The sequence below is a fragment of the Blastomyces dermatitidis genome, assembly GCF_000003525.1.
Source record: "Blastomyces dermatitidis ER-3 genomic scaffold supercont1.6, whole genome shotgun sequence".
Classification (NCBI taxonomy): Eukaryota; Fungi; Ascomycota; class Eurotiomycetes; order Onygenales; family Ajellomycetaceae; genus Blastomyces; species Blastomyces dermatitidis.
In genome coordinates, this window is record NW_025544779.1 from 723083 (window position 1) to 731792 (window position 8710).

The window sequence follows — 8710 nt, forward strand, 5'->3', positions numbered from 1 at the left end:
GATAGCAGTCTATGTCACTATGCAATGATTAAATCTTCAGTTGTAAGATATTATAATCTTCAGTGTATTCTCTTATCAAAATTCTGACTTCTTGCAGAATTCAATAATTTAAAAGATATTTACATCTGTTACATGATAAAACTAAATATAGATGTCAGAGAACATCAGTGTGAAGACATCTATATATATAAAGTTAATAATCTTGATTATAATCTTATATTAGAACTTGTCTGACTATGTGAACAAGACATCTTATTAAATACTTGAAATAGAAGTTTAATATTCTCTAACAATGATAGAGTTCATAAGAATGATATTTACAAGACTATAGACCTGACACAGATCTCTATTAACATCTATAAAATGCTTAGAAAAAGAAGTTGCTGGAAGAATTACTGATAGTAGAATTATATATCAATCTATTTTATCAGTCTGACTAATATTAAAAAGACTCTAGAAAAGTTATTCTGTATTATAATAACAGATTCTTATATAAAACTCTCTTAATAATATTATAAATATCTAGATGTCTTCTGATAAGATAATAATACTATAAATCTATCTCTCTTACAAGATTCAGAAGTGAGGCACAGTATCAAGTTAGAAAAGAAGAATGATAAGAACTCTGAATTATTATAAGACTCTCTTTATAACATGTTCTGAGATGAACTTCTTCTTCTTTGAAAGATACTCAATAATCTATTGAATAAAGAATTTATATATATTAGTAACACTTTCACTGCAGCCTCTATTCTCTTTGTAAAGAAATCAGATAAAGAACTCTGATTCTGCATGAATTATTAAGAATTGAACAGATTAATGAAAAAGAACTGTTATTCTTTATCTCTTATTAATGAAACACTAGCTTGCATTGAATAAGCTCAATGATTTACAAAGTTAGATATCATCACTGTGTTTTATAAGATCTGCATTACTGAAGAAGATGAGTAACTTACAGTATTCTGAACATAATATAATCTCTTTGAATGAGTAGTCACACTCTTTGAACTGACTAATGTTCTCAGTATATTTCAGAAGTATATTAACTGAGTACTCTGAGATTTCCTTGATAAATTTGTATCTGTATATGTTGATGACATTCTCATCTTCACTGATGAATTCAGAAAAGAACATCAAGAATATATATGAAAGATATTATAACAGCTATGAAAAGCAGAACTGCTGATAGATATAGATAAGTGTAATTTTAAGATTAAAAGTATAAAATATCTAGACTTTATCATAGAAGCTGATAAGAAAATCTGAATGAATTCTGAGAAGATCTCTGCTATTCTTGAATAAGAGGTCTCACACACTGTGAAAGATGTATAAAACTTCATCAGATTCACTAACTTCTATTAATAATTTATACAAAACTTCTCAGATATCATCAGACTACTTACAGAGCTTACTAAGAAGAACTCAGTATTTCAATAATCAGCAGACACTGAAGCTGTATTTACACAGATAAAGAAGATATTCAGTAATATCTCTCTGCTTATAATATTTAATTGTGATTGTGAAACAGTTGTTGAAGCTTATTTCTCTGATTATATCACAGAAGAAGCTATATTACAATATAATAATGAAGATGTCTTACAGTCATACATAGACTGACCGGTGAGATCATGAATTTCACATTTAATCTCATTTAATCTGATCTCATACATTTCTTGATGTGAGTTCCATCAGAATCAAGCCTCAAAAAAATCTGAAAATGAATCATTTCTGAGAGAAATGATGTGAAAAATAATCAGATTTAATTCAAGAACAGTGAAATGAGAGTAATTTCTCAGAATAAACTGTGAAAAATGATCATTCTTTCAAAATCAGAATGAGACTGAGACTGAAGATTAAATTCAGTCTCATTCAGTTTATTCAGTGATTGCTTATATAATCAGAATTTAGTAATGATTATTAATAATACTTATGAAACAACTAAATACATTCTTGTGTAAGTTTATTATTCACTTTCTTATGAAAACTACACTTCTCTGATATACTGTGATCAGAGGTATTAAACTATCTGATAATTTCATATTTTATAATCATGAGTTTTTTAATTATTTCTTCTTATAATTGTCTCTGATAATAGTGATAAATATCTCAACTTGAGTTGAACTTTCACTTCATTCTCATCTCTATCAATGAAATTATCAGAATATTATATATTATCAGTGTAATAGTTGAATATATACTCTTAACAATTTTTCATAACTCTAGAATTGATTTAGCATGTAAATTTATTAAATCATCTTAAAGATAGCAGTCAAATTCAGTTTTATAAGTATATAGTTTTATTTGATTTTCAGTTATAATTAATGTATATAAGTTCTGTTTCAAAGTTAGTATTATAGTTCTATGTAAAATGAAGTATTATCAAAGATTATTACTTATTAGAGAATTGTATTTCACTGTCTTCACATCTTAAATATCTATTCATTCAAATCTCTGATAGTTGATATTGTAGTAGTCTCAGGCTAATTTAATATACAAGTCTTATTTCTCCTCTATTCAATCTTGAGAAGTGTAAATATTAACTTGATAGAAGAGATCTAGTAGAGCTACTATAGTATAATACTCTGTAAAAGATTGTTCAGTTTTGCTGTAGTAATATACTAGTTTATTTCTTATAGTAATAATAGTCTGTACTATAGTATTATTTCAGACTGAATTTCTTTTTAAGTGATTTAACTGCTTCTCAAGATAAGTAAATAAACTATTATATATTCATCAGACTGACTGCAGTATTGATGTATAAGTGATTGAGACTGTTTTCATTATCTTATAAAACTGAAACAGTAAATCAATCACATATTTCAACTAAGTTCACTTTATATTAGAAAGTTTCAATATCTGAATCTTTTTCTGATCAGAGTTTTGCACTCAATAATCAATTATCTGATGCAATCAAAGAGTCTGAATAGTTATCTTATATATTGAACTGTATTATATTCTAATATTCTATATTATATTCAGTGATGTGACTGATTTATTTGTTTATTAAATATCATGAAATTATTGTTATTATTTAGAGAAGGTATAAATTGTATTAATAATGTTTTAAATCTATGATATTTAAATTATTAGTCAATCTATTCAAAATTAACAGTAGTATTATTAAAAAGCATTATCAAAAAATAATATTAAAAAGTGTTATCAAAAAATATTATCTTTTACAAAGTGAATGTAAAAGTTACTTAAGTAATTACTTTTATCTCATTCTCATCTCAAGAATCAGACATCTCATTATTCTTCATCTTAATATTAAGATTCTTTATCAGTGTTTGTATCATAAGTTGAATTATATGAGTAATACAGAGAATATAATCTTGTTTATTATTTCAGAAATACAAAGCTAATTTTTGCTTCAAGCTCTTTATTATAGTGTAGTTATTTACAGTATTATCAGTTATAATTATAAGAAGACTGAGACTAATATCTCAATAGTTATTTTTAATCACAGTTATTAATATCTCTGCTATATAATTCTCAGTATAACTACTGATCAATGATTCAAATTCAATTAATATCTCTTGAGAAGTTCAGTTCTTATCAATGTAATAACATATAACTCTTATAAATGTAAGATTATTTATACTAGTTCATGCATTCACTGTAAGAGATACTCTTTAATAATTCTTCAACTCTGATTCTAGATATTATATATTAACTTTGTAGTATATCTCAAGATTGAACTGAAGACAGAATCAATATAAAATATGAAGATTTGAATTAAGTATTTGAAGAAGTATTCATAATTCACAGTTTTCAATTGATTAAAGAGAAAGATTCAGAGATATATATATATAAAGTAATTATTCATAAAAGTTATCAGATGAGAGTTATGAAATCAGAGTACTAATATATAGTCATTTTCACATGATTTTCTTCAAATTAGAAAGTTAGTGTTATTAAAAATCATTATCTGATAGAGTAACTTATCAGCTTAGTAGTAATTTTCTGATTATTTTTCTTTTATTATCTGCATTCTGATGACTTCAGATATTAAGAAATTTCTTCAGAGCTATGATTAGTTTATAATGAATATTTCTGAATAAAGTTGTAGTAATTATAGTATAGAGATGACTCTTCAGTAATCTGTAATACAGTCTATTAATAATTATTTCATAGTTCATCTCAGTGTTTGTATTGAGTTTTTTATAAATTTCATAATCTGAAATCAGATGTGAAGAATGAAGTAATTATTTATCATAATTAAAAGAGAGCATTCTGTATTAAATTATAAATAACATGAACTTTGTAATTCACAGTGATTTCTTAAAGAGTTTATAAATCTTCAATAGAAGTAAAAGAAATGAAAGAAGTGAATTCAGAGAATATAATAATAATTTGAGAAAGATAATAATTTATTATGAATAACTGATCACTGATGTGTGTAAGAAGAATTAATAGAAGAGAAAATAATCTTATTTCTTAGCTTAGTTATAATTTTAATACTAACTCAGATTGAATATCATTGATGTATAAAAGTAAATAAATAATCTTAATTAATCTCTATTATATTTCTTGAAATATATTAATATTATGAAAGAGAGTGTTATCAAATTACATTATCAGATAATATCATTAAAAATATATTAATATTATGAATATTAATGTTGAAAAAATGTTGATACTTATACATTATAGTGATTTGTGAATCATGATAGTTAAATATATATATATATATATATCATTCCTGACTTGATTACAACTTGTACAATAATTTTTGAAAACTTAAAATCAATTTTAATTATTAATAATTATGAACTTAAACTTATAACTAACTAATATAAAAAGAAAAAAACTTTTTCTACTTCTTCTCTTTCTCATTCTTCTTATTATTCTTTATAATTCACTTCTTCTTCTTCTTCTTCTTCTTCTTCTTATCTGAGATGATAATCATCTCAAAATCTCTCTCTGCTGTCTTCTCAGAGAAGGGTTTCTACTGCTTTCTCTCAGCCAGGTTAATCTGTGTCTCAAAATCCTGCATTTTCTGATCTGCTGTCTCGGGTTCTATCTCAGTGATAAGCAGATTGACATGCTCAGAGAGTAGAGAGAGTAGAACTGTCTTCTCAATATTCTAAATCATGAAGTATATTCAAGACCTGAATAAGGTCTTAATTCTCTTCTTCTCTATCAGCTTCTGCTAATTAATTAGAGAATAGAAGTGTTATTAAAAATTATTATCTCTTAATAAATAAAAAACTTATCAGTTTTAACTTCTTTATCTTTTACTTTAATATCTTCTTTATCTTCTTCTGCTGCTGTTTATTTATAGTAACACTCTTCTTCTCTCTCTCTCTCTTTATCTTGAACTTAAATTATTCTCAGAACTTCTTCTGATCTCACTGCTACTGTATAAGACTCTTTACTATCTTCTTCTTTAATCTCTCACAGGTGATGTTATCTGCATTATTTCTATACTTAGTTCAGTCTAAATCTATCAGAAGTGTTACTTAAAATCATTATTATTCTACTTTCTTACAGAGTCTCTTCAAGACATTATAACATGTCTTACAATCTATCTTCTCTTACTTAAACATCTTCTTCTTCTCTCTCTTTAATCTGTGACAGTACTCACGCGCCTTGATAATCTGCAGAACTGCAGAATATTTGAAGAGAAATAATATAATTAATTACAGTGAGTGTTGAAGAGAGATGAAGACAGAAGAGATGATTAGAAATAATATAATAATAGTAATAATAATAATGATAATGATAATAATAATGATGATGATAATAGTGATAATGATAATAATAGTGATAATAGTAATGATGATAATAATAGTAATGATAATAATAATAGTAATAATGATGATAATGATGATAATAATAATAATAATGAAAGAGAGAGTGCATTAAAATATATTACTAACTTATCAAATATAAAGAGATAAAGAAAATATTAACAGCTGTCAGAGATATACAGAAACAGCTATAGTGTTACATAGTAACATTATCTTCATTCAATACATGCAGTGTTGATATTCTTTGTATACAGTTATTATATAATCTATATCAGAGATACATGCAGAAAATAGATCTTTATTATTAGAGAGAATGATTGCAGCAATTCTCTGTTTTCATATTATAAAGATAAGTTATTCTCATTTCTTTCTTCTCTCTTTTCTCTTCTTCTTCAACTCATCACTAAGTTCAAGCTGGTATGAAAACTATTAACACACTATTAGAAACTCACAAATTAAAGAGTATAAACTAATCAAATTTTAAATACAGAAGAATCAAATTATATTTAATATTACTAATTATTCATCTCTCTTTAATAAAATCATAGTTGTGTCTTTCTCTTTCTCTCTCTCAAATAAAACATGACTCATGAAAAGTGAGTATTATGTCAGATTATAATGATTAACACAGTTCTAGTATGCAGAGCTGTATACACACAGTGTGTACTGAACTGAGAGACTGTGTGAGTTACAAATCAGTATCAGTATCTCAGAGAGAGCTGTGCAGTGTGAAAAAGCTATAACTCTCAGTTACATGCACAGAGAGTGAATTGTTGCAGTAAGTGCATATATATTATATAAAAGTAATGCTTTTTAATAACACTCAGTCTCTGATATTATGAAAATAGAGTCTCTCTGTGAGATCTGTTTTTATTAGAAGTCAGAGAATCTTATATTTCTCAAGATTATCTTCACTCATCTTATCTGTGAAATTGATGAGAAGAATCATTGATTTCAGTGTTCTGTTCTTGATATTATTTAAGTGATAGCAGAGTTCATTCTGATCACACTTTTTAAGTGTATATTTTCTAAATATTCACATTTATACAGATATATACTGATTATTTATTAGATAATATTAAGATAATAACTTATTATAACTGTGTTATTCTCACTGTGAGAGATACATAGTTGATAATAAACATTGTAAAAACTCTGAGAAGTGAATATTTTAAGAATGCTGTGACTCTATAATCTTGATTTTTTTTATTTTTATTTTTTATTTTTTTCTTTTTCTTTTCTTTTTTTTTCTTTCTCTTTTTTTTCATTCTGATTTTTTCTTATTTTTGTTTTGTTTTTTATTTTTTGTTTTTTTTTTATATTTTATATTTTTTTCATAATTAAAATTATATAAATTATAATCTATGTTTAGAAAAGTAATAATATTTAATAATACTCTCTATTGAATTTTCAACAAATGAGTACTATGTTATGATATTATGTAAGTAAGAAGTGATTTCATAATCTCATTTAATGTCATTCTCAATAATGAGATCAGAATGAAAATGTGACTAAGAATTCAAATATATTCTTTATCTAAGACTAGATTTTTATTTGAAAAGTGAATATGAAATCTTTAATATTTGAAATAATGTGATTTGAGATCAATGTAATGAATATAAATCATGATCAGAAGTAATGCTTTTAGGCAATATAATAACTGTAAAGTTTGATCCTGGTTTCAGACACGGTCACACGGTCAGTCTAGTTATACATTTTCATGTCTAAGAAACTGAGTTCTGCTGAATACAACTATGAGATCTATGATAAGAAACTTCTTACAATTATGCACTGTCTAGAAGAATGAGACTCTGAACTCTGAAGTGTCTCTGAATTTAAGATAATCACAGACTATAAGAATCTTAAGCACTTTATAATCATCTATAAACTCACTGAATAACAGATATAATAATCTGAATTTCTAAGCTGCTTTCATTTTATAATACACTACTGCCTCAGTAGTCAGAACTTGATGATAAATACTCTTTTATAATGAGAATAAGATATTCTGTCTGATGTAACAGATACACACTGAATAAACTGAGAGCACTGACTCATAGATCTGAAGATATTGATTGACTAAGATAGAATAACTTATAACACTATACATACTTCTCTGATTAGAACATCTTCTCTCTGAACTGATACTGATATTAATATCTTTACTTCTTCTACACTGAATGAACTGTGATATACAGCAGCTCACACTGATGAACTTCTTCCGACTCTCACTGAAGCAGTATATCAAGAACCATCTCAATTTCTCTCAGAACTATGTATAAGAACTGATATCTCAGAATGTTCAATTAATGATAATAACACTCTATAATTCTATAAATGATAACTGAGTCTCTTACTCTGAACTCTTATACATATAAATAATGCAAGAGATGCATGATTCATATATAACTGATTATTCAGACTATGAATAACTATATTGAATAATCTCTCAAGAATTCTACTGATCTGAGATATTAAATAGCATCAGATGTTTTATCTGAAACTGCAACTATTGTTCTTCTATCATCTTATAAAAGAACTGTAGAAAAGACCTGCTGAAATCACTTGATATCTCTAATAGAATCTGATAAGATGTAATAATTGACTTCACTGTTAATCTCTCTGAGAGTAAAGATTATAGAATTATTCTGATCATCATGAATCAATTGAGCAAAGATGTAATATTGAAATCTTGTGATAAGATGAATACTGAATAAGTCACTGAAGCTTTTCTACATCGCTTATTCTATTAGATGTATGAATTGCTGAGATCTATAGTATTGAATTGAGACTGTCAATTTGTAAGCACTCTCTAAACAAGAATCTGTCAAGTTCTCAAGATTATATGCTGTCTGTTAACTGTCTATCATCTCAAGATCAAGGATGCATCAGAATAGATAATTCAGACTGTAAAGAATTATCTCTATAAGTTCTGCAATTACTTATAAGATGATTGG